This window comes from Aethalodelphis obliquidens, unplaced genomic scaffold, assembly GCF_003676395.1.
Source record: "Aethalodelphis obliquidens isolate GAN/ISIS:26980383/991018 unplaced genomic scaffold, ASM367639v1 scaffold47, whole genome shotgun sequence".
NCBI classification, from domain to species: Eukaryota; Metazoa; Chordata; class Mammalia; order Artiodactyla; family Delphinidae; genus Aethalodelphis; species Aethalodelphis obliquidens.
In genome coordinates this window covers 16360617-16387402 of record NW_020837991.1, presented here as the reverse complement: position 1 = coordinate 16387402, position 26786 = coordinate 16360617, and the positions used below count along the sequence as shown (strand labels likewise).

At 40.3% G+C, this 26786-nt stretch overlaps 1 pseudogene; it reads left to right on the top strand.

The window, feature by feature from the left end:
• Positions 1 to 24116: 24116 nt before the first annotated feature.
• On the top strand, positions 24117 to 26093 carry LOC113607245 (eukaryotic translation initiation factor 4B pseudogene; annotated as a pseudogene).
• Positions 26094 to 26786: the final 693 nt, after the last annotated feature.

The window sequence follows — 26786 nt, the reverse complement described above, 5'->3', positions numbered from 1 at the left end:
AGCAAACTGAAGGATAAAACCATGTGATCATCTCAATAGATGCAGAAAAATCTTTTGACAAAATTCAACACCCATTTATGATAAAAACACTCAGAAAGGGGGCATAGAGATAACCTACCCATGCCCACTTCTACTATGTTGAGAATAATAAAAGCCATATATGACAAACCCACAGCAAACATCATTCTCAATGGTGAAAAACTGAAAGCACTTCCTCTAAGATCAGGAACAAGACATGGGTGCCACTCTAACCACTAGTATTCAACATAATTTTGGAAGATTTAGCCATGGCAATCAGAGAAGAAAAATAAATAAAAGGAATCCAAATCGGAAAAGAAGTTAAGCTCTCACTGTTTGCAGATGACATGATACTGTACATAGAAAATCCTAAAGATGCCACCAGAAAACTACTAGAGCTAATCACTGAATTTGGTAAAGTAGAAGGATACAAAATTAATGCACAGAAATCTCTTGCATTCCTATACACTAACAATGAAAAATAAGAAAGAGGAATTAAGGAAACACTCCCATTTACCACTGCAACAAAAAGAATAAAATACCTAGGAATAAACCTACCTGAGGAGACAAAAGACCTGTATGCAGAAAACTAAAAGACACTGATGAAAGAAATCAAAGACAATATAAACAGATGGAAAGATGTACCATATTCGTGGATTGGAAGAATCAATATTGTGAAAATGACTATACTACCCAAAGCAATCTACAGATTCAACACAATGCCTATCAAACTACCAATGGCATTTTCCACAGAACTAGAACAAAAAATTTCACAATTTGTATGGAAACACCAAAGACCCCAAATAGCCAAAGCAATCTTGAGAAAGAAAAATGGAGCTGGAGGAATCAGGCTCCCTGACTTCAGACTATACTACAAAGCTGTAGTAATCGAGGCATTCTGGTACTGGCACAAAAACAGAAATATAGATCAATGGAACAGGATAGAAAGTCCAGAGATAAACCCACGTACATATTGGTCACCTTATCCTTGACAAAGGAAGCAAGAATATACAATGCAGAAAAGATGGTCTCTTCAATAAGTGGTGCTGGGAAAACGGGACAGCTACATGTAAAAGAGTGAAATTAGAACATTTCCTAACACCATACACAAAAATAAACTCAAAATGCATTAAAGACCTAAATGTAAGGCCAGACACTATAAAACTCTTAGAGGAAAACATAGGCAGAATACTCTGTGACAAAAATCACAGCAAGATCGTTTTTGACCCACCTCCTAGAGTAATGGAAATAAAATAAAAAATAAACAAATGGGACCTAATGAAACTTAAAAGGTTTTGCACAGCAAAGGAAACCATAAACAAGATGAAAAGACAACCCCCAGAATGGGAGAAAATATTTGCAAACAAAGCAACTGACCAAGGATTAATCTCCAAAATATACAAGCAGCTCATGCACCTCAATATCAAAAAAACAAAAAAAAACCCAATCTAAAAATGAGTGGAAGACCTAAATAGACATTTCTCCAAAGTAGACATACAGATTGCCAACAAACACATGAAAAAATGCTCAACATCACTAATCATTAGAGAAATGCAAATCAAAACCACAGTGCCGTATCACTTCACAGCCCTCCGAATGGCCATCATCAAAATATCTACAAACACTAAATGCTGGAGAGGGTGTGGAGAAAAGGAAACCCTCCTGCACTGTTGGTGGGAATGTAAATTGATACAGCCACTATGGAGAACTGTATGGAGGTTCTTTAACAAACTAAAAATAGAACTACTATATGACCCAGCAATCCCACTGCTGGGCATATACCCTGAGAAAACATAATTCAAAAAGATACATGTACCATGATGTTTATTGCAGCACTATTTACAGTAGCCAGGACATGGAAGCAACCTCAGTGTCCATCGATACATGAATGGATAAAGAAGATGTGGCACATACATACAATGGAATATTACTCAGCCATAAAAAGGAACGAAATTGAGTTATTTGTAATGAGGTAAATGGACATGGAGTCTGTCATACAGAGTGAAGTAAGTCAGAAAGAGAAAAACAAATACCGTATGCTAATGCACATATATGGAATCTAAAAAAACAGTACTGATGAACCTAGTGGCAGGCCAGGAATAAAGATGCAAACTTAGAGAATGGACTTGAGGACACAGAGGGGGAAGGGTAAGCTGGGACAAAGTGAGAGAGTAACATGGACATATATACACTCCCAAATGTAAAATAGATAGCTAGTGGGAAGCTGCTGCATGGCACAGGGAGATCAGCTTGGTTCTTTGTGACCACCTAGAATGGGGGATAGGGAGGGTGGGAGGGAGACACAAGAGGGAGGGGATATGGGGATACATGTATATGTATAGCTGATTCACTTTGTTATACAGCAGATACTAACACAACATTGTATAGCAATTATACTCCAACAAAGATATTTAGAAAAAGAGAGTTGGGCAACCAGAAGGGAGAGCCCTCATGCCCTGCAATGATAACAGAGCCCAACTGGAAGAAGAAAGACTCATCTTCTTTCCTGGCAACAACTTGGCCAGTGAAAATCATGGATTCTATGTTTACTATAGTCCCCCCAACTTCCTTTCTCCCCTCTATAATAGAGTTCCGCTTCTCTTGTTGCTTGCATGAAGACTTGCATGTGGCTTGCCTTTGTTGCAGACCCTGCATTGCAATTCTCTGCTAATCCTGAATAAACCCATCTTAGCTGGAGAAACACCTGGCAATCTGTTTGTTTTAGGCCAACAGGTCAAAGAGGGCCTCGTTTTCAAAAATTCTTCAATTGGATAAAGGATATTATTTGCATAGACAGAGAAAAAATAGATATCTATATTCTGACAAATAGATGATGGAACGATAGCTAGATAGACAGATAGATAGGGAAAGGTATAAGAACCTTCCAGGTGTTCAGAGTCTCATCACATCTATCTTGTTTTATACTCTCATGACCACTCTGTAAAGTGTATGTTATTAACCCAATTTTCGTGTGAAGGAAACTAAAGGTCCAAAAGTATAGATAATGTTCTTAATGCCACACAGCTGATAATAAAGGAGATTGGATTTGTACTCCCCAACTTCAAAGGCCCTGCCCTAGATCACCTCCCAGCTAGCAACCTTCGACTCTCAAGGCTGGGGCACTGGGTGAACAGGGCAGGAGATATCTGCCTTGGGACAATGCCTCTCAAACTACCTGCGATGGGGGCCAGTTCATTTCCAATCTTGTTTCCGATCAATAAGTGTGTTTGCTACACAGGACCTGTTCGTATCTCTTGCCACAAGTGACTCGCCAGCAAGTTTGTAACATCCCGACTGGTCCAAATCCGTGCAATGATCCCAGCCTGGGATGTCACGGCAAGGTCGAAATTGCCTTACCAGTTTCTAATGCTCCCTGTCACCCTCTGTTCTTATCTCCTTGTGGCCTGGTAGCAAGCTATTCACAGATAGGAAGCACTTTGTGAACCACACCCAGTAACAGTGGTGGAGGACATGGCTCGTGCACGAAAGCCAGGCCTCCAGCGGGGCCCTGAGATCAGGGATGCGGTGCTGCCCGATGAGCTATCATTCTCCCTACTAACCACATAGCAATCTCTAGGCAATTTACAACTCAGAGGATGCGCAGCTGGCTCTAGATAAATAATTTGACAATGTCCTCATTCGTGGGGAAGAATATCTGTGACTCCTCTGAGATGCTTAATGAAATATTTTCCAAGTTTCCTTTGCTCTGCGTGTGATGTTAATTACAGTGTATTTATGGGTGTTGCTCTGCATTTTGGCAACAGGCAGTTGACTCATTTAACAGCTGCTGTTTCAACAAGGACGTGTTAAGGTGTTTGGACATCCTCACTGTTGGTGATTGTGCCTATAATTTTCCTTTTCTCGGAGCACCCATGGGAATTTCTCTGTGTTCCTGGTAAACACGTGTATTTAAATAGTCTGCTTTTCTTAGGATTATGATTTTTCACTGAAATACAAACATGAGGATTTGCTGCTACCTTTTCCCATCAGCTTTTGACACCTGAGGAAACGTGTTTTCCAATCTATTGCTTTGGCTCTTGGCTTATTTCCTTCTGGGAAGGAAGCTTTGCTTCCCTGTTTGCGCACAGCTCACCTCCAGAAACACCTCAGAGCAGGCAACAGCCCTTGCTTGCTGGCTTTTGTGTCTTCAGACATACTTTTTTGGTGCCACCTAGTGGCCAATTAGGTTGATTTCAGGCCTTGGAATTGTGACTGGTAAACGTGGACTCACATTGTTTCAGCAACAGGTCAAATGTTTGAGAAACTGAGGCACCTTAAGACAGTGGCAAAGGAAGTGGCCGTCTAGAACAGTTTGGATTTTTTTCCCCAAAAGACTCTACTGAAAGCATAGTTTCAAGGGTCTGTCAGGTTTGGGCTGGAACTCTAGCTCTGAGGCTTGCTAGCTGGGTGACATTAAGCAAATTATTTAACCTCTCTGGGCCTGGCTTACTCATGGGTAAAAAGGGGATAATAATAATATGATGGTGAGGATTAAATAAATAATATACTTCCAGTGCATATCACAGTAACTGGCACATGATAACAGCTCCCTTATTATAATGGCCATCATTCCTATTATTCAGCACCTAGAACATAATAGGCACTACATAAACGGTTGCTACAGTAATAATAACCAAGTCCAAATTATCAGTCAATTAGCAAATATTTATCAAGGACCTTTTATGCATTCAAATCCGTGTGTTGAGCCTGGCACTAAATGAAATGCTTGGAGGTGGCTATAGGTTCTTTGCCTCTTAAGAGCTGAGAACCATATAAGTGAGTGGAGAAACACAGCCGGCGACATAGTAGTTCTACACGAATAACAAATGTTGGCAAGGATGTGGAGGAAAGGGAATCTTTGTTCACTGTTGGTCAGAATGTAAATTGGTGCAGCTGCTGTGGAAAACAGTATGGAGGTTTCTCAGAAAACGAAAAATAGAACTACCATACGACCCAGCAATCCCACTCCTGGGTACATCTCCAAAAAAACCAAAAACACTAGTTTGAAGAGATGCATGCACCCCAATGTTCACTGCAGCGCTACTGACAATAGCCAAGACATGGAAACAACCTAAATGTCCATCAACAGATGAATGGATAAAGAAGGTGTAGTGTATATATATATCCAACACATACAATGGAATACTACTCAGCCATAAAAAAGAATGAAATTTTGCCATTTTCAGCAACATGGATGGACTTGGAGGGCATTATGCTAAGTGAAACAAGTCAGGGAAAGAGCAATATTATATGATATTGCTTATATGTGGAATCTAAAAAACACAACAAACTAGTGAATATAACATAAAAGAAGCAGATTCACAGATACAGAGAATAAACTAGTGGTTACCAGTGGGAGGCAATCAATATAGAGGTGGGAGAGTCAGAGTTACAAATGACTGTGAATAAGGTAGGCTCAAGGATGTATTGTGCAATACGGGGAATATAGCCAACATTTTGTAATAACTGTAAATAGAAAGTAACCTTTAAAATTGTATACAAATAAAAAAATGGTAGTTCTATCTGGCACAGAGGCTGGGGGAGGAGGGGGGAGGGGGGAAAGGGGGAAGGGAAAGTGAGCACTGAGGTGAAGCCCGACTGGATGGAAGGAAGGGAGAAGAGTGGGAGAGGTTAGTGAATCCCTGAGACAGGAAAGTACAGGCATGCTTATGGCTGTGCCGGAGGCTGCGGCAGCTGTTTACTTAAGGTGAGTAGGGGAGGACCTGCCAAACAGAATGAGGAGACGTCCTCTGTCATCATGTACACTAGTTTCCTGTGGCTGCGAGGACCAATTGCCACAAGCTGGGTGGCTTAGGGCAACAGAAATGGCTTCCTTTGCTGATCTAGGGGCTAGAAGTCCGAAATCAAGGAGTCCGCAGGGCTCTGTCCTCCAGAGTCTCTAGGGGAGAAGCCGTTCCTTGCCTCTTCCAGTTTCTGGAGGTACCAGGTGTTCCTTGGCTGGTGGCTGCGTCCCTCCAATCTCCGCCTCTGTGATCATACGTCTTTCTCTTCTGAGGTCTTCTTCTTGCCTGTCTCTTATAAGGACACGTTTGATGGTGTTTAAGGCCCGTCAGATACTCCAGGGCCATCTCCTTACCTCAAAATCAGTAGCTGGGCTTCCCTGGTGGCACAGTGGTTGAGAGTCCGCCTGCCGATGCAGGGGACATGGGTTCGTGCCCCGGTCTGGGAAGATCCCACATGCCGCGAAGCTGCTGGTTCCGTGAGCCATGGCCGCTGAGCCTGCGCGTCCGGAGCCTGTGCTCCACGACGGGAGAGGCCACAACAGTGAGAGAGGCCCGCGTACCACACACAAAAAAAAAAAATCAGTCGCTGAAGCACATCTGCAAAGACCTTTCCCCCAACAGTGTCACATTTACAAGTTCAGGGTTGAGAACTTGACATCTTTGGGGCCATTTATCCCACTCACTGCATCTTGTTTCTTATTTTCTCCTCTAGTCTGAATTTCCTGGCTTCCTGTTTTTTCCTAGTCCTCTTTTCCTTAAAGCTGCTTTTCTGTTTGTCTCATTCTCCTCTGTTATATTGCATTGGCCAGAAAGTTTGTTCAGTTCTAAGTAAAAACAAAAGACGCATTCTTCATTTTCCCCAAGAACTTTATTGAACAACGTATTCATTAACCGAACGAACTTTTTGGCCAGCCCAGCACTTTCCTCCCCTCTCTCTCTGTTTTCCTTTTCTCTGGTTAGAGTTAGGCTGGTACCAAAGTCTACCAGGAGAGAAGGAGCTCTTAGGTAAGCCAGGCCTTTGCTGATGACTCCTTCCCCTCTCTCCTTCCCTCCTTCCTTCCTCACTCCTCTGGCTGTTGATCTGGGTCTCACACATGCTGTTTCCTCTTCCTGCAATGCCTCGTTTCCCCTCCACACCACCAGCCCCTTTGCCCTGTTACCACCTGCTTATTCTCCGCTCTTACCCAGTATCAACATAACCTCATCTAGGAAGGCTTCCCCAGCCAGCTGCCCATTCCTTGAGATGTTTTCCCAAGGACTCCCATGGCATCCTGGGCTTCTTTTGCTTCACGTCCACTGGCGTTTGGCCAGTGGCTCTGTTCAATACCATCTCTTAGGGACCCAGGCTGACAGCAGGTTTCTCTCAATGCTTGTTTCCACCATCACGCTGGCCCCTAAAGCTTCCACCTAGAGATGACCCACATCCCTTCTGCTCACATTTTATTGACCAAAGCAAGTCACATGGCCATGCCTAACTCTAAGTGCTGGGAAGGGCAATCATAACGGGACCCCGGAGAAGCCTGGAAACATTTGCTGGATGACACCGATGACCAGCACAGAAGATGAGCCTGCTGTCAGAGCTTCAGTCCAAGCTAAGAGCACAGCATCTCTGCCCAGGTAACCTCAGGCTCAGCGCATTCAGGTATAAAGGGATTTGTACGCACTTCTTCATTAATTCAGGACAGATACAGAAAGAGGGAGGGCATGGAAGCAACTGTCCACACATACCCCAAAATTCACCTATTCAATTACTGGGCAGTGGGGTGGGGAAAGGGAAGGAGGAATTGGCCTACAGACTTAAGAAGCTAAGAATGGGCTGAGGAGTTGTAGTTTGACTGAAGTGTCAAGAGATGCATCTCAGTTCCCCCCCAGTCTCTCTCTGCTTGAGAGGTTCACGTGACAGGAAGGAGCGGGCAACTCTGCCCTAATCCAGTCTCTGTGTGCGTCCTCCAAAGATTCCAAGAATGTGTAGGAACAAAAGTCTGTTACACCTGACACTGTAGGCTCAGAAGGAGGGACTGGGGTCTCCCTGGCACCTCTATAAGGAGAAGGGTGTTTGCCGGCACCAGAGGGGAACACTTGGGTCTCAGTCCAGGAGCTGCCCTGACAATTCCCCAGCACTGCCTCTTTGCTCTCGCTGAAAACGAAGTGTGACTTCGGACGTGATGCTTTTCCGGGGTGCACAGTTTCTTGAGCGGCAGCGGCAAGCTGCAGTTGAAGGAAATTTGACACACGAAAGTGGAGATAAATTAGGGACTGACTCTTTGCTCTGTGAAAGGGTTCTTCGACGTAGAAAGAGGATTTGTCATGAAATTTAAGATACTGGAAATATGATCTGAGCTACAAAATCTCAGTTTGTATACAACGTTACAGGAACACATGTCTTTCTTATCTAAAGCTCATCTGCATATTGGAACCTGAAGAATAAGGAGCCATTAAAAAAAAGAAACAAAGAAAAGAATAGAAACTGACTCTTCAGATAGGGAAAAACCATGGACTTTGGGTCACGCAGACATGGTACCGAACCCTGTCTCTGTCCTTTACTAAGAGTTAAGTGGTCTTAGGGAGGATGCACATCTGAGTTTCTTCAATGGGCAGGAAAGCACACACCTCAGGGGCCACACAAGGAGCTCACAGGCACGCAGCTTTAACCTGGCACTGAGGTGGCCCTTCGTAGAAGTCTGTTTTTCTTCCTGTTCCCCAATGAGTTGACCGAGATGGTACCCTCGCTGTGTTTACAGGCTGTGTACGTGTGTGTGTGTCTCACAACAGACTTGTCCACTTCACGCTACAGAGGAAGCGGGGTAAGAGGCTGGGCTTTGGGCTACAGGAATCTTCCATCTTTAGTTCACAGCCCACATCTGAGTGAAATCAATATGAAGGCAATGGCTGGGACTTCCCGGGCGGTCCAGTGGTTAGGGCTTCACGCTTCCACTGCAGGGGGCACAGGTTCTATCCCTGGTGGGGGAACTAAGATCCCCCATGCCACAGGGCAAAAAAAAAAAAAAAGTGAAGGCAATGACTTGGGCTTCTCTTCAGTTGCCTCTGTGATAGCCCCAGGTTTCTCCCTCTCATGATGTCAGATGGAGGGAAAGGGCTATACATGAGGTAGAAACATTAGTAGGTTGACAAGTCCCTAATATTTAGTTGCAGAAATCTCCATATGGGATTGTACTTCCTCCACAAAGTTGACCAGGAAGGCTCCCCCGTTCTAGCCAGGTGGCTGGGGTGGAAGGGTCCCTAGAAGTAGCACAGCCTTCTGCTGCTCCCTCATCCAGGACCCTGGAGACCTGGACCTCATCTGACCACCTCCATGCTTCCCTGGAGAAAAGACAGAGAAACCAGTGGCAGAGTTCTGAACTTCATTCTCTGCCAACGATGCGTGAACGTGTTTCCTCCTCCTTCTATTCTTCTTCCTCTTTATTTTATTTTATTTTTTTTACAGAGATCATTATTCCCTTCAAATAATTTTTTCAACCTTTAGATTTTTGCACTGATTTTTCTTGTCTCCCCTCCTACCTCTCCGATTGTTCCTATTCAGTCTCTTTTGGGGACCGACTCACTCCTTTCTGAATTGTGGAGGCCCCTCTATTTTCCCCTCACACTTTCTCTTCTCTCCCCAGGCAACATGACCTTCCCCTGTATTTTTAAGAGATGCTATCCCAAGTCTCCTAAATTCAAATTTGGGGATGAGACCTATGTCCAGCTGCCTGATGTGCATCGTCACTGGGTTGTCCCACTGACATCTTGAGGTCAACGTGCCTTGGGCTGAACTTCCTTCCTTCATGGACCTATCTAGTTGCTCAAGCCAGAGACCTGCATGTCCTGTTTTACTGTTTCCTCTCCATCAACCCTCATAGACAGTCAATGACTGTTTCCTTGCTTCCGTCTCTTCTTATTGTCACTTCCCTAGTTCAGGCTCCAAAACCTATTACCTGCCTCATCCTCCTAATGGAGCTTTGGCCTCCCATCTTGACCTGCTCCAATGTGTTCTCCAGAGAACCACCAAGGGTCTCTTTTCTAAGAATGCATCTGCATTTCTTTACTTAAAAAGTTGAAGTGGCTCCCATGCTCCATAGGATAAGCCTCACTCTTCCTAGTAAGGCAAGGAAAGTACTGCAATGTCTAGTCCATCTCCCCGCTCTGCCTTTATCTCCCTCCACCACCATGATGCATCAACATCACGTGTCTTGCAGCTCCCCAAGCATGCCATGCTGCTTCCAAGCTCTGTTCTCGGTTGCTGGAAAGCCTTTTCTTCTGCCATACACTTGGTGAACTCAAATGCATTCTTTGATTTTAATTTTTCTCTACAGAGTTGTCTCTGCCTTTCAAAACTGAATTAATCATTACCCCCTCTGGGCAACTGCTGTAACTCATACAATTGCACCTCTGCTGTTGCACTCGAGATTGCTTTTGATGAGTTCATTTTTCCCATTAGACTGTGAGTGCTTGAGGGCAGGAACTGAGTCATATTCATCTTTGTATCATCAACTTCTGGCCCGAGGCCATACTGTCCATATTAAATAGATATTGTGGTTGAGACCTCAAGTGTTTCATAGGAGACTTTCTGTGCATTTAGAAGGAAGAGGCACAGGAAAATCATCTGTCCGGCCCTTGCGGCCCCTTCCCGCACAGCTCCGAGAATTGCCCTGAGGTCTTAGAGCTGCTCTCTCACCTCCCTATAAACACAACATCTTTTTCTGGTCTATAAACTTTCTGAACTAATTTTTTCTTCTCAAACTGTGCTCCATTTTGCTTTCCAATATGACAGATAAGCTAATCTGGTCTAATTTTGACAAAGGTATTGATGGCTGCTAACAACATGAATACTAACTATAGACAGTATACATTTACATAATATAACTGTTGCTTGGATTATTTATGTTTCAGTAAAGAGGGCTACCTTTGTGGTTGTTTTTTTAGAAACTTGGTTCGGTATGCATATTATGGTATGCGTATTAGTAAAATATAAAGTATGGTTATCAATATGAATATAGAAAAAGAATCTCAAATAATTGCTGAACTTTAAGCTAAAAGTTTCTTCCAGAAGAAGAGAGATCAGTTTCTCAAAAAATTTAAACATTAAATATTCATAAAGAAAGTTATTAAAAAAACGGTTAGGAATTAGAGTCAGTACATTTGTTTAACTACCTGTTTCAAATTCAGGCAGTATCTACTGAGTCCCTTCTTTCCTGCTATAATTTTGTTCAGGTCTCACCCTCTTCTTTGTGTTCTAATTAACCTGCGCCCATCATGATAGTCCCATTCAACTTGTTAGAGACTGGATTCAGACTCAGTTCTGGCAATGAAATGTGGAAGAGGGTCTGCAGGAGAGTCTTGAAAAATATTTTGTTTTTTTACTCTTCTATTGGACATGATCACATCTACATGGATGACTGTAGATGTGGCAGCCATGGGGAGCGGGCAAGCAAGGGCCAGCCCAACATGTGAATCACAGGGCGGACACGTGGAAGTGACCTGTATCCTCCGTGACATCACAGCTGCTGAATTAACCTACTTGGAGCCTCTTTACATGGGAAGTTTTGCAATGTGGGTAAACAAGTCTTCCTTTTTGCTTACTCCAGTGGTTCTTTGAAAAGATCAACAAAATTGACAAGCTTTTAGCTTGACAGATGAAGAAAGAGAGAGAAGACTCAATACAATCAGGATTGAAAGAGGAGACTTCATAACTACTCTTATAGAAAGAAAAAGGATTATAAGGCCATCAACAATTTCATGCCAACAAATTAGAAAACTATGATGAAATGACAAATTCCTAGAAAGAAGAAAACCATCAAAAATGACTCAAGAAGAAATAGAACAGCTTAGTAGACCTATAACAAATAACAAGGTTAAATTTGGAGTCAAAAAATTCCCCAAAGAAAAATCCCAGGACCAGGCTTCACTGGTGAATTCTACCAAACACCTAAAAGACAATTAATGTCAATTTTTCACAAAGTCTTCCGAAAAATATAAGAGGAAGAAATACTTCTCAACTCATTCTAAAACAAGTCAAAGACAGCATAAGAAAACTATAGCTTAATATCCCTTATGATAATAGATTAAAAATCCTCTACAAAATACTACCAAACTGATCCAGCAATATAAAAAGGATTATACACCATGACCAAACGGTATGTTTCCCAGAAATGTAAGGTTTGTTTAAAATACAAAAATTAATCAATATAATACAACATTAATAGAATAAAGGATAAAACTACATGATCCTCTCAACAGATGAAGAAAAAGCATCTGACAAAATCAATACTCCTTTATGTTAAAAACACTCAATAAACTAGGGATACAAGGGAAATTTTCAACCTGAAAAAGGGCATCTATGAAAACCCTACAGCCAGTAGCATACCCAATGTTTAAAAAGTGAAATCATTCCCCCTGAGATAACGAACAAGACGAGGAAGTCTATGCTCATCACTTCTATTCAACATTGCACTGAAGGTTCTAATCAGGCCAATTAGACAAGAAAAAGAAATATAAGACATGCAAATTAGAAAGGGAACAAAAACTCTCTTTTTTTCAGATGATATGATTCATATATATACATATATGAAATCTTAAGAAGTCCACACCAAAAAATTATTAGAGCTGATTTCTTCAGCAAAGTTGCAGGATATATGATCCTTATTCAATTGTAATTCTATATACTGGTGACAAACAATCCTAAAATGAAATTAAGAAAACAATTCTACTTACTACAGCATCAAAAACAGTAAAGTACTTAGGAATAAATTTAACAAAAGAAATGTAAACATTGTACACTGAAAACTATAAAACTTCAGTGAAATAAATTTAAAGACATAAGTAAATGGGAAGACATCTTGTGCTCATAAATTGGAAAACTTAGTATTGTTAAGTTTAAATCTCCCCAAACTGATCTACAGATTCAGTGCAATTCCCATCAAGATCCCAACCAACTTTGTCTTCAGAAACTGACAAAAGAATCATGAAATTCCTATGGAAATGCAAGGGACTCGAAATAGACAAAACAATTTAGGAAAAAAAGTTGGCAGACTCACATCTTCCAATTTCAAAACTTAGGACAAGACAACAGCAATCCAGATGATGTGGTACAGATGTAAGGTAGACATGTAGATCAATGTAAAATAACTGAGAGACTCCAGAAATAAAGACTTACATTTACAGTAAGTTGATTTTTGACAAGGGTGCCTAGACAGTTTAATGAGGAAAGAATAGTCTTTTTAACAAATGGTGCTGGGACAACTGGATAGCCTCATACAAAAGAATGAATTTGGACCCCTGTGTCATACTAGATACAAAAATTTACTCAAAATAGATCATAGAGCTAAATGTAGGAGCTAAAACTATAAAACTCTTAGAGGAAAACACAGGAATAAATCTTTGTGAGCTTGAATCAAGTAATGGTTTCTTAGATATGACACAAAGCACAAGCAACAAAATAAAAAATAGATAAATGGAAGTTCATCAAAATTAAAAGCTTTTGTGTTTCAAAGGATTCCACTAAGAAAGTGAAAATATCCCACAGAATGGGAGAACGTATTTGCCAATCATACATCTGATAATGGACTTAGGTACAGAATATATAAAGATATTTTATAGCTCAAAAATAAAGAGACAAATAATCTAATTATTGTAAAAATGAGCAAAGGATTTGAATAGACGTTTCTCTAAAGAAGATATTCAAACAATCAATAAACACATGAAAAGATGTTGAACATCATCAGTCATTAGGGAAATGCCAATAAAACCAAAATGAGATACCATTTCACACAAACTAGGATGGCTAGAATAAAAAAGACAGAAAATAACACACGTTAGCTAGGAAGTGGAAAAACTGGAACCCTCATACATTTCTGCTGGGAACGTAAAACGGTGCAGATTTTTGGAAAGCAGTTGGGCAGCTCTTCAAAATGCTAAATGTAGGATTGTCATATGATCTAGCAGTTCAACTCCTAAGTGGATACCCAAGAGAATTCAGAACATGTATCCACATAGAAACTGTTCAAAGCCACATTATACGTAATAGGCAAAAAGTGGAAGCAAATCAGATGTCTATCAACTAGTGAACAGATTAAAAAATGTAGTACAGCCATACAATGGAATGTTTTTCAGCCATAAGAAGGATCAAGTACCGACTGATCCTATAACATTAATGAACCTTGAAAACAGTATACTAAGCGAAAGAAGCCAGACACAAAATGTCACATGATATATAAATACATTTATATGAAATGTCCAGACTAGGCTGATCTAAAGAGACAGAGAACAGATTAGTTTAGCGGTTGTCAAGGGCTGGGGGTAGGGTGTGACCCATAATGGGCATGGGCTTTCTTTTTGGGGTGAAGAAAATGTTCTGGAATTAGATAGCGTGATAGTCACACAATTTTATGAACATACAAAAACTCACTGAATTGCATACTTTAAAAGGGTGAATTTTAAGGGTATGTCAATTATATCTTAAGAATTTATATTAAATATAGAAAGAATAGGAGTAGTTTATTGGCAGGGTTTCTCTTTCAGATTCCTCTCTCCTAGCCCTTCTAAAGAATGACCTTTTCTATGACTGTCTCTGACCCTGGATCTCTAATTGAAGGATTAATGCCTTTAATGTCATGGACATTGGCTATGACTTTTACGGTAGTGACCTGTATTTTTTTTATTGAAGTATAACACACTCAGAAAACTTCACCTACCCTAAATCTACGAAATGAACACACCTGTTTAACTGTGAACCAGGTCAAGAGAAGGAGTATTTCCAGGATCCTAAAGGTACAATCTGTATATCAGCCCATTCCATAACCTTTCTACCTTCCCTAAATGTAACTATCTGACTTGAACACCATAGATTAGTTTCACCCATTTTTGAAATCTTATAAGTGGAATTATACATCATATATTCTTTCCTTTCTGACCTCTTTTGCACAATACCATGTATGTGAGATTCATCCATGTTGGTACATGCAGCTATATAGTTAAGCATTTTTTGCTGTATTGAATTCATTGTATACATACACCATAAAAGAATTTAAACACTTTTTCTGCTGTGATGAACATTTGGCTTGCTACCTGTTCAGGGGCTGCTATGAATAAGGATACTGTGACCTTTGCTGCACATAACTTTTGGTGTACGTGGGCATGACTTTCTCTATTTTTAAATTTATTTTAACTTTAAAAGATTTTTTTTAATTAAATCATTTTTTGGACATGTATATAGGAATTGCTGGGTCATTGACTATGTATATGCTTAAATTTAGTGGGTACTGCCATACAATTTCCTAAAGTGCTTGTACAAATTTATGCTCCTATTAGCAGCATGTGAGAGTTTCAGTTGCTTTACATTCTTGTTAAACTTGGTTTTGTCAGGCTTTTAAATTCAAATTCAGGCATGTTAAAAGTTCTACAGTGGTATCTTACTGTAGCTTTAATATGCATTTCTCTTAATGAGTTTGGTCATATTTTCCTTTCTTTTCCTTTTTTAAAAAATTGTGGTAAGCGACTTCCCTGGTGGCGCAGTGGTTAAGAATCCGCCTGCCAATGCAGGGGACACGGGTTCGAGCCCTGGTCCAGGAAGATCCCACGTGCCTCGGAGCAACTAAGCCTGTGTGCCACAACCGCTGAGCCTGTGCTCTAGAGCCCGTGGGCCACAACTACTGGGCCTTTGTGCCACAACTACTGAAGCTGCGCGCCTAGAGCCCACGCTCCGCAACAAAGAGAAACCACCGCAATGAGAAACCCCTGCACCGCAACGAAGAGTAGACCCCGCTCACCGCAACTAGAGAAAGCCCTCACACAGTAACGAAAACCCAATGCAGCCAAAAATAAATAAATAGTTAATTAATTAAAAAAAGAACAGACACAGTGTTCTAGAAAAAAAATTATGGTAAGAACACTTAATTTGAGATCTACCCTCAATTTTTTAAATGTACAGTGCAGTGTTGTTAATTACAGGCACAATGTTGTATAGAAGAGCCCTAGAATTTCTTTACTTCGCGTAACTGAAACTTTATACTTATTGAACAGCAACTTCCCATCTCTCTACACCCGCCCCCCCCCCCCACCAGACACTGGCAATCACCATCGTACTCTCTGCTTTTAAGAGTCAGACTATTTTAAATATAAAAGTGGAATCATGCAACATCGGGTCTTCTGTGACTGGCTTATTTCACTTAGCATAATGTCCTGAATGTTTAATTCATGTTGCTACATATGGCAGGATTTCCTTCTTTTTAAAGACCGAATAATACTCTATTGTATGTATATGCCACATTTTCTTTATCTACTCATCTGTCAATGGACATTTAGATTGTTTCTACATCTTGGCTATTATGAATAATGCTGCAGTGAACATGGGAGTGCACATATCTCTTTGAGATACCGATTTTAATTTTGGGGGGTAAATATACAGAAGTGGAATTGCTGCATCATATGGTAAGTCTATTTTTAATTTTTTTATGAACTTCCATATTATTTCTGTAGTGGTCACACCACTGTATGTACATTCCCACCAGAAGCATACAGGAGTTGCAATTTCTCTATATCCTCACCAAAACTTATTTTATATATAAACGAATATATATATATGTATAGTATGTATACACGCAAATATATGTATACACATCTATATACACAAAAATCCACTTCAATATATAAATATATAAAATAAATTTTACATATATAAAAAGTATATATATATAATAGCCATCCTAACAGGTATGAAGTGATAGCTCATTGTGGTTTTGATTTGCATTTCCCTGATGATTAGTGATTTTGAGCAACTTTTCATATACCCAAGAGGGTATGCAAATGGGAACATTTTCATATGTTTATTGACCATTTAAATATTCTTTTTGTGAAGTGCCCATTCAAGTATCTTGGCAGTTTCTATATTGAGTTGATATTTTTTTCTTATTTATTAGTAGGATTTCTTTATATAGTCTGGATATGTGTCTCTTTTAGTTACATGTAGTGTAAGATCTCCGATTTTGTGGCTTGTCTTTTTGCACTCATAATGAAGTCTTTTCGTGAACAGCTATTTTTAATTTAGTCTAATTTATTATCTTTTCCTTTATGGTTAGTACATTTTGTGTTTTCAGAAATCTTTGCCTGCTCCAAGGTCATAAAGATATTCTACTATTTTTATCTTGTAGAAGATCATTTTATATTTAACATTTAGATAAACAACTCATCTGAAATTGATTGTTTTGCATGGTACTAGGTAGGAATTGGGTTTTGTTTCTTTATATATGGACATCTAACTGATCAGCAATACTTAATGAGAAGACTGTCTTTTCCCCGCTGCTTTCCATACCACACTTGGCATAAATCAAGTTTTCATACTGCATGGGTCTCTTTCTGGGCTTTCTATCCAGTTCCATTTTCCAATTTCTATCCAGTTTTCTTGCATCAATACCACACTGACTTAATTACTATAGCTTTATTATGAGCCCTGACATCTTTTAGAAATCTTTGAATTTGTCTTGAATGTTCTTGGTACCCTACACTGCCACATCGATTTGTATTTTGTCAAATTACACACACCCACATCCACACACATCCTGCTGAGATGTTGTTTGGAACTGTGTTGAATTTATAGATCAATTTGGGGAGAATTCAAACAATTATAATACTGAAACTTCCAATTCAGGAACATGGTATATATTGTCTTATTTAATTTCTCTCAATAATGATTTAGAGTTTTCTGTGTAGATAGCTTGCATATCCTCTGTCAGATTTATTTCCTAGGCTTTTGATTTTTTAATGTTATTAGAAATAGTATAAACTTTTTTATTTTCTAATTCTTTTTTCCTAGTATGTAGAAATACAATTTTTTGTGTGTATTTACCTTTTATCCAGCATAATTGCTAAGCCCACTTCTTAATCTAATAATTTGTCTATAGTTTGTGTTTCTGTGCACACAATTATCTCTTATGCAAATTATGGCAGTTTTCCCTACTTTTAATCTCTTTTCCCCTTACCTTTTTAGACTGGATAGGACCTCCAGTACAATGTTGAATAGAAATTAATAAGTTCCATTATTGTTTCATTCTCAATTTAGAGAGAAGGTATCCACTATTTCACTATTAAGCATGAAATGTGCTTTTAGATTATTGTAGACCTCATTTACCAGATTAGGAAGTTCACTTCTATTCTTAGTGTTCTAAGATTTTATTATAAATAAGTATTAAATTTTATCAATCTTTCTTCTACACCTATTGAATAAAATCATGTAATTTTTCTTCTTCTGTAAATGGAACAAATAACTTTGAGCTTCAAAACTCTAACCTCCCTTGCATTTCTGGAATTAACTCAACTTTCTCACAATGTATTATCTTTCTCTATATATTGCTGGATTCTTTTTGATAATATTTTGTTTACTATCTTTAAATCCTGGTATTGTGTTTGGGATTCATGTGTATGAATCATGAATTCATGTTTGGTATGTAACTTTCCTTTCTTGTAATGTCCCTTATCAGGTTTTGGTACCAAAGTTATACTGGCATCAAAAAATGATTTAGGAAGCACTCCCCACTTAAAAAAATCTGTGGAAGGGTTTATGGATTATTGATGTTCTTTTTCTCTTAGTGACATTTGACTTTGGGAAAATCTGCATCTTCCATAAAGTCCGAGGTAGATGAGTTGACTCTCACCATATTCCCTCGACTAGACTCAGATCTTGCAGTGTTTGCTTTGTTTATGCTTTGGGCACACATTTGTTTCCTTACTTTATTTAAAATGGTGTTATTTCTCTACCTTTCGTTTCTTTTTTTAGTTTTACTCAATTCATAAGGAGAGAGCACAGGAAAAACACTTCTATTCTTCCACCTCTCAGTGAAAATTCTTCTCCTCTATTTTAATGTGGGAATTCTTGCTTTAAACCAAAGTAATGAATCTTTCTCGTTGGAAATTTCAGACACCTAAGATGGGAGGATGGAGGGACTATTTTTGGAGAAGCATGGCTCTTAAGAAAGAGAGACACAATGGCATACTGGAAGACCACTGGATTGGGAGTTAGCAGGGTTGGGTATTTCACTATGTTTCCTCTCTTATTATCTGTGCGAGGCATTAAACTTCTTTGAGTTTTAGTTTCTTTTCATGTAAAACAGAGAGAATAACACCAGCCTTGCCAAGCTCATAAGATTAATGGGGAGATCACATGGGGTAAACGATATTATCCTATTTGTAAAATGCTATAGAAATACAGTATATTATTTTCATGCCTTCACACTGAGTGCTCAGGAAAGCTGTCAGGGAACATGAAACAAAGGATATCATAGCTCCTGTTGCCTTTTTATTCCATCTTAATGGATATCTCCCAGCTAATCTGCAGTCACAGTGGAGTCACATTAATATGGAACTTTTATAATTCATAAACTGCGACAGCAGCCTGGAAAGGCTTTAATCAGTTGCCTTCACTCTTAATTATTTTACAACCTCAATAATGGTAAAATGAGCTACCTGACAGTTTAATTAATTTGCATTAAGCCCAAAGGTCCTGAATGAGTGGTGAGTTTATGAACACAAAGCCTAAGGGTTCAGCAGGAGCACGTCAAGCCTGAATGGGTATCTGGTCTCTGGTTCCCTTCCGTTTCTCCCACGTCAAGCCCTGTGTGTATGTGTGTGTTGCAGTCACACAATTTGTCTCTCTGTTTATTACATTAGAATTGTCCTTGAAGCCTCTGAAAATGAGATCACTTGCTGTCACTTGCTAGAGAAAAGCTTTGGAATTATCTGTGAATTGCAATTGCCTCTGCTCTTATTGCTCCAGTTTCTGTGGTTAATAGAGAGCTGGCTGCATGTCACTTTTATGTTTGTGGAGGAGAACTGGTGCTTTTTACTCCCTGCCCAGCATACTGGCTTGGTCATTAGCATATTACAATGCAAAAATCCCATTGGGTGATGGTGGCATTCCTGAATTGTACCAACCTGAGCCAGATGCTGCAGTGAGTTGGCCCTGCTCATTCTTAGCCTGGGAGGCTGTCTTCTCAGGCGTGGTCCTGGGCAGGATTTATTACCCACATTACCATCTCTCTGAGTTTGGAGTTATAACCTATCCTATTGTGAAACTTTTATACCAAAATGGTCAGGAGGGCAAAAAGGAAAAAAAAAGGAAGGAGGTAAGTAGAGTCATTCATCTGGCTCATTTTTCTGGTCTTCTATTTTCTATCAAATGCAGCCACCAAGTGTGCAATATTTTGCAATGGCAGCAGAAGCAAACTAGTTCAGGGGACAATAATATACTCCATATATCCCTAATTGTGACCATCTAATGATGGGCTGTGTGTGAAGCGTGTACAACAGAATCTGGTGTGTAGTAAAAAAGAGTGGATATTTATTGAACATTTCCTATCTGAGTGCAAGTCATCTTGCTGAGACGGTTTCACCTTGGTGTGTGTTCAAGGAATCTAGGGTGGTGCTGTTCCATAGATCTTTCTGTATTGACAGGAATGTAACATAGCGCTGTTCAATATGGTAGCCATGGGCCACATTTGGCTACTGAGTACTTGAAGTGTGACTAGTGAGACTGAGAAATTTAAATTTTTATTGAATTTAAATGTAAATAGCCACAGGTGGCTAGTAGCTACTGTATGGGAAAGTACAGATCTAGACCCCACTAGAAGAGGCCCATTTAAACTTGAAATAGTTACACGTCAATCCCAAACTCCCAATCCATCCTTCCCTCCCACCTTCCCCTCCTCACCCCCCGGCAATCACAAGTTTGGGATTGACATGTACACACAGCTATGCTTAAAATAGATGACCAAAAAGGACCAACTGTAAAATAAATAAATAAAATAAAATAAAAATAAACTTGAAATAGTTAAAATATGATCTCATCCATCAGCACTGGGGAGCATGTTCCTTGCAGTCTCCTAGGCTAGTCTACAATGCCATCGATGTGACTGTCACTTAGAATTACACAATGTCAGATCTTGAGTGCCCAGCACATTAAATTAATTGAACTCTTCGCTATTTCCAACCAAACATGTTAAAATCCCCATTGCTGCACATTCTACTGGTAGAAGATAGTATCTAAAGAATGGCCTGAAAGACCCCTAAAAGGCTTTTATTTGGCTATTTGAGGGAATTTTCATCTTTGCTCAGGTTTGGATAAATCTCTACTGTGAAGAAGGAAAAGTTGAAAGTGGTAAGGAGTTTTCTGAACAGGACTGGAGGTACGAAAGCGAGGCAGAGGTGGTGAAACATGGCTTAGAGATGGGTGAGGATTCTGGATTCTCACTCTTTGCTTCTCAAGGGAGGTCCTCATGGTGAGGGGCCTCTGCTTTAACCTTAGGGGAGAATCGTTACCCCACAGCTTCAACATATCCTGGTGTGTCAGAAACACAAGCCCAGCTGGAAGAGCTGATGGTTGGAGGAGGAGGTATTTATTATGCAAGTCAATATTTATTTGACTGGCTGCTGGGTATCAGGACTCTAGGTAAGGAATATAGTGAGCAAAAATGGATGCTGTTCCATGACATGATACTATACATAGAAAATCCTAAAGATGCTACTAGAAAACTACTAGAGCTTGAATTTGGTAAAGTTGCAGGATACAAAATTAATACACAGAAATCTGTTGCATTTCTATACACTAACAATGAAATATCAGAAAGGGACATTAAGGAAACAATCCCATTTACCATCACATCCAAAAAAAGAGAAAAACATAGGAATAAATCTACCTAAGGAGGCAAAAGACCTGTACTCTGAAAACTATAAGACGGTGATGAAAGAAATTGAAGATGACAGAAACAGATGGAAAGATATACCATGCTTTTGGATTGGAAGAATCAACATTGTTAAAATGACTATACTACCCAAGGCAATCTACAGAGTCAGTGTAATTCCTATCAAAATACCAATGGCATTTTTCACAGAACTGGAAAAAATAATTTCAAAATTGGTATGGAAACAGAAAAGACCCCAAAGAGCCAAAACAATCCTGAGAAAGAAGAATGGAGCTGGAGGAATCAAGCTCCCTGACTTCAAAGCTACAGTAATCAAAACAGTATGGCACTGGCACAAAAACAGAAATATAGATCAGTGGAAGAGGATAGAAAGCCCAGAAATAAACCCACACACCTATGGTCAATTAATCTAAGACAAAGGAGGCAAGACTCTACAATGGAGAAAAGGCAGTCTCTTTAATAAATGGTGTTGGGAAAACTGGACAGCTACATGTAAAAGAATGAAATTCTTTAACACCATACACAAAAATAAACTCAAAATGGATTAAAGACCTAAATGTAAGACTGGATACTATAAAACTCTTATGGGAAAACATAGGCAGAACACTCTTTGTCATAAATTGCAGCAATATCTTTTTGGATTTGTCTCCTAGAGTAATGGAAATAAAAACAAAAATAAATAAATGGGACCTAATTAAACTCAAAATCTTCTGCACAGCAAAGGAAACTATAAACAAAATGAAAAGACAACCCATACAATGGGAAAAACTGACAAGAGATTAATCTCCAGAACTTACAAACAGCTCATGCAGCTCAATATCAAAAAAACGAACAGCCAAACCAAAAAATGAGCAGAAGACCTAAACAGACATTTCTCCAAAGAAGCCATACAGTTGGCCAAAATGCACATGAAAAGATGTTCAACATCTCTAATTATTAGAGAAATGCAAATCAAAACTACAGTGAGGTATCACCTCACACCAGTCAGAATGGCCATCATCAAAAATTCTACAAATAATAAATACTGAAGAGAGTGTGGAGAAAAAGGAATCGTCCTACACTGTTGGTGGGAATGTAAACTGGTACAGCCACTATGGAGAACAGTATGGAAGTTCCTTAAAAATCTAAAAATATAGCTACCATATGACCCAGCAATCCCACTGCTAGGCATATATCTGGAGAAAACCATAATTTGAAAGGATGCATGCACCACGATGTTCACTGCAGCACTATTTACAATAGCGAAGACATGGAAGCAACCTAAGTGTCCATCAACAGATGAATGGATAAAGAAGATGTGGCATGTATACACACCACACACACACACACACATACACACACACACACACACAATGGAATATTAGTCATAAAAAAGAGTGAAATAATGCCATTTGCAGCAATATGGATGGACCTAGAGATTATTATACTAAGTGAAGTTTAAGTCAGAAAGAGAAAGACAAATATCATATGATATCGCTTATATGTGGAATCTAAAAGAAAAAAAAAGACACAAATGAACTTATTTCAAAAACAGAAAGAGACTCACAGACACAGAAAAGAAACTTATGGTTATCAAAGGGGAAAGGGGGAGGCGGGAGGGATAAATTAGGAGGCTAGGATTAACATATACACACTACTATGTATAAATAGATAACAAACAAAGACCTACTGTATAGCATAGGGAAGTATACTTAATATTATGTATTAACTTATAAGGGGAAAGAACCTGAAAAAGAATATATATAGAGAGAAATAGATACATAGATAGATAAAGATATAGATATACATATATATAAAACTGAATTGCTGTGCTGTACACCTGAAACTTACATGATATTGTAAATCAAGTATACTCCAATTTAAAAATTAAAAAAAAATAGATGCTGTTCTTGCCCTCATGGAATATGCAATCTAGTGGTACAAACAAGATTACATAATGACACAAATAGCTGTGGTGACAGGTAAAGAAATTTACTGAGGAAGGAATGTCTGGGCTGAGTTCTACAGGATGGATCCTATGTCTCAGGAAGTGTCTCCTGGGACTGAAGATGAAAGAGCAGAAGATTAACCGTTCACTCAATACGTTAGTATTTGAGGCACTACATTAGCTACTAGTACAAGAGGCGAATGTGACTACGATGACTTCTTCCTCTGAAGACTAGGGGAAGACTAGGGATGGGGCAAACTGGAGGGAGTAAGTGTGTACAAAATAGATGGCAAGGCATATGCTAGAATGCAGTCAACATCAACTGGGGGGTCAAGAGATGGGGCTCAGAAGAGACAAAGATCTGTCCTGATAGAAAGGTTGGGAAGACCTTGCTGAGAATGGGCCTTAGACTGGACTTTGGAAATAGGCAAGAGGTGGTGGAGCCACCTGCTTCAACTTGACCATGTGGGCTTTGGCAGTGAGCACCAAAGCTGATACCACCCTACTCAAAGGAGGACACCCTGCTCATGTAATATGCTCCCCTGTATACTCAATGTTGTATAGTCTCATGGTGATGGTAGGACGGCAGATGGGAGAAGGAAGCTCACCAGAGGCTGAAATGTAATGTTTCTCCAGCTAGGTAATAGAGCTTAGAACTAAGTTAATTTGGTTTAGAGAAAGAATGAAGTGATATTTGATGTACCTTAGGGTTCTGGAATAAAAATCATACTGTGGCCTTTGCGTTCTCTCTCCCTCTCCCAACATGGCGGCCTCAGCAAAAATGAAGAATAGGAAGGGGAAGACTATCTCCCTAACAGACCTCCTGGCTGAGGATGGAGGGACTGCTGGAGGAAGCACCTATGTCCCCAAACCAGTCAGCTGGGCTGATGAAACAGATGACCTAGAAGGAGATGTTTCAACCACTTGGCATAGTAATGATGATGATGTGCGTGGGGCACCTCCAGTCGACCATTCCATCCTGCCCACTGCTCCACGGGCTGCTCTGGAATCCAATATCCACTGGAGCTGTCTTCCCAAATCGCCAGCCTACACTGCTTTTCTAGGGGACCTGCCCTGTGATGTGATAGAAGACATCATCAAGGGATTCTTTAGAATTCCTTCAGAGGTTTAAATATGAGTGCAGTGCGTTTATAATGTGAACCCAGCAATCCTGAGAGGTTGAAAGGTTTTGGTAACGCTGAGTTTGAGGACCTGGATTCCTTGCTCAATGCCCCGAGCCTCAATGAAGAGTCTCTAGGTAACAGGAGAATTGGAGTGGACGTTGTTGATCAAGCACAGGATAAAGACAGGGATGATTGTTCTTTTGGCAGAGATAGAAATCGGGATTCTGACAAAACAGATACAGACTGGAGGGCCCGTCCTGCTACAGACAGCTTTGATGACTACCCATCTAGAAGAGGTGATGATAGCTTTGGAGACAAGTATGGAGATCGTTATGATTCAGACCAATATTGTGATGGGTATCGGGACAGTTACCGTGATGGCCCACGCCAGGACATGGATCGATACAGGGGCCGAGATCGCTATGATGACCGAGGCAGCAGAGACCATGATAGAGGCTACCATTCCAGGATAGGCAGTGGCAGAAGAGCATTTGGTAGTGGGTACCGTAGGGATGACCACTACAGAGGAGGCGGGGACCCTATGAAGACAGATATGATGACAAGATGACCGGTCATGGAGCTCCAAAGATGATTACTCTCGGGGTGATTATAGGCGTGATGATAGAGGTCCCCCGCAAAGACCCAAACTGAACCTAAAGCCTCGGAGTACTCCTAAGGAAGATGATTCCTCTGTTAGCACCTCCCAGTCCAGTCAAGCAGCCTCTATCTTTGGAGGAGCAAAGCCTGTTGACACAGCTGCTAGAGAACGAGAAGTAGAGGAGCGGCTACAGAAGGAACAGCAGAAACTGCAGCGTCAGCTGGATGAGCCAAAACTAGAACGACAGCCTCGGGAGAGACACCCAAGCTGGCGAAGTGAAGAAACTCAGGAACGGGAACGGCCAACGGCAGGAAATGAGTCATCACAGACTGGGACCTCAGCCACATCTGGAAGAAGTAAGTCAGACCAGGATGCATGAAGGAGAGAGAGTGAGAAGTCGCTAGAATATGAAACACCCAATAAAGAGGAAGACTGTCAGTCTCCAGCTTCTAAGCCTCCCAAACCTGAACAGCCTCGAAAGGTAATGCCAACCCCTCCACCAAAGGAGAATGCTTGTGTGAAACAAAGTTCTAACCCTCCTGATCGATCTCAGAGCTCAGACACAGAGCAGCAGTCCCGTGGAGGGAGTGGTGGAGGGAAAGTAGCTTCACCTCAACCATCTGAGGAAGGACCAGTAAGGAAAGCAGATGAAAATAAAGTAGATGGGGTGCGTGCCCCAAAAGGCCAAAGTGGGAATTCCAGCCGTGGTCCAGGAGATGGAGGGAACAAAGACCACTGGAAGGAGGCAGACAGGAAAGATGGCAAAAAGCATCAAGACTCCAGGTCTGCACCTGAGCCAAAGAAAGCTGAAGAAAATCCAGCCTCTAAATTCAGTTCTGCAAGCAAGTATGCTGCTCTTGGCATTGATGGTGAAGGTGAAAATGAGGGAGAAGATTACACCGAATAGACCTCTGCATTCTGTGCTTTCTCCTAGTCTCTCACCACCCTGGAACATTCGAGAGCAAATCAAATCTCTATCCAGGCAAGACAAAATAAAACTCACCATCTCCTGGGAAAAAAAAAATCATACTGTGCATGATTCCTATCCTCAGGGAGCTTACTGTCAGGAGGATGGGTGGATAAAAATGTGTTAATATTGTATTTGCCACAGTGCAATTAGTGCCATAGATAAGGCCCCTTACAGGGCATTCAGAAGAAGGAAAGACCACTTGGTAGAACCAAGAAAGGCTTAGAGTATGAAGTGATATTTGTAATAGCTCATTAAGTATAGAAGGGGTTTCATAGAGAGGAGGGAAGGGCACTCCAGGTAGGGAAAAGAGTTTGAACAAAGGCTTATGAAACATGTCCCTTGTTCTAGGGCTAGAGATGAATCTGGTACTTCTAGGGAAGACTGACAGAAAAACCTTGCCTTCTCCTGGCTCAGGGTCTGATCATTCCCTACAGGGAAAAGTCCCCATTGAGAATCACTATATTTTCATTGTATTCCCCCGATCAGGGATATTTTATTGAGATATACTTCATGTAGTTTATATTAAAAATTGACACAAGTATTTATTATTTGAAATACAGTATAATATTGGACATGCTTTTTATAAAATACAAAGGACCTTTAAGGACCCTCCCTTTAGACTCTGACTCGCTGCCAATATCCCTCCTCATTTGAAAATCATCAGACTTTCCTCGCTTTAAGAAAGATGTATGGGGAGCTATGAGAGTTCGTATTGGGAA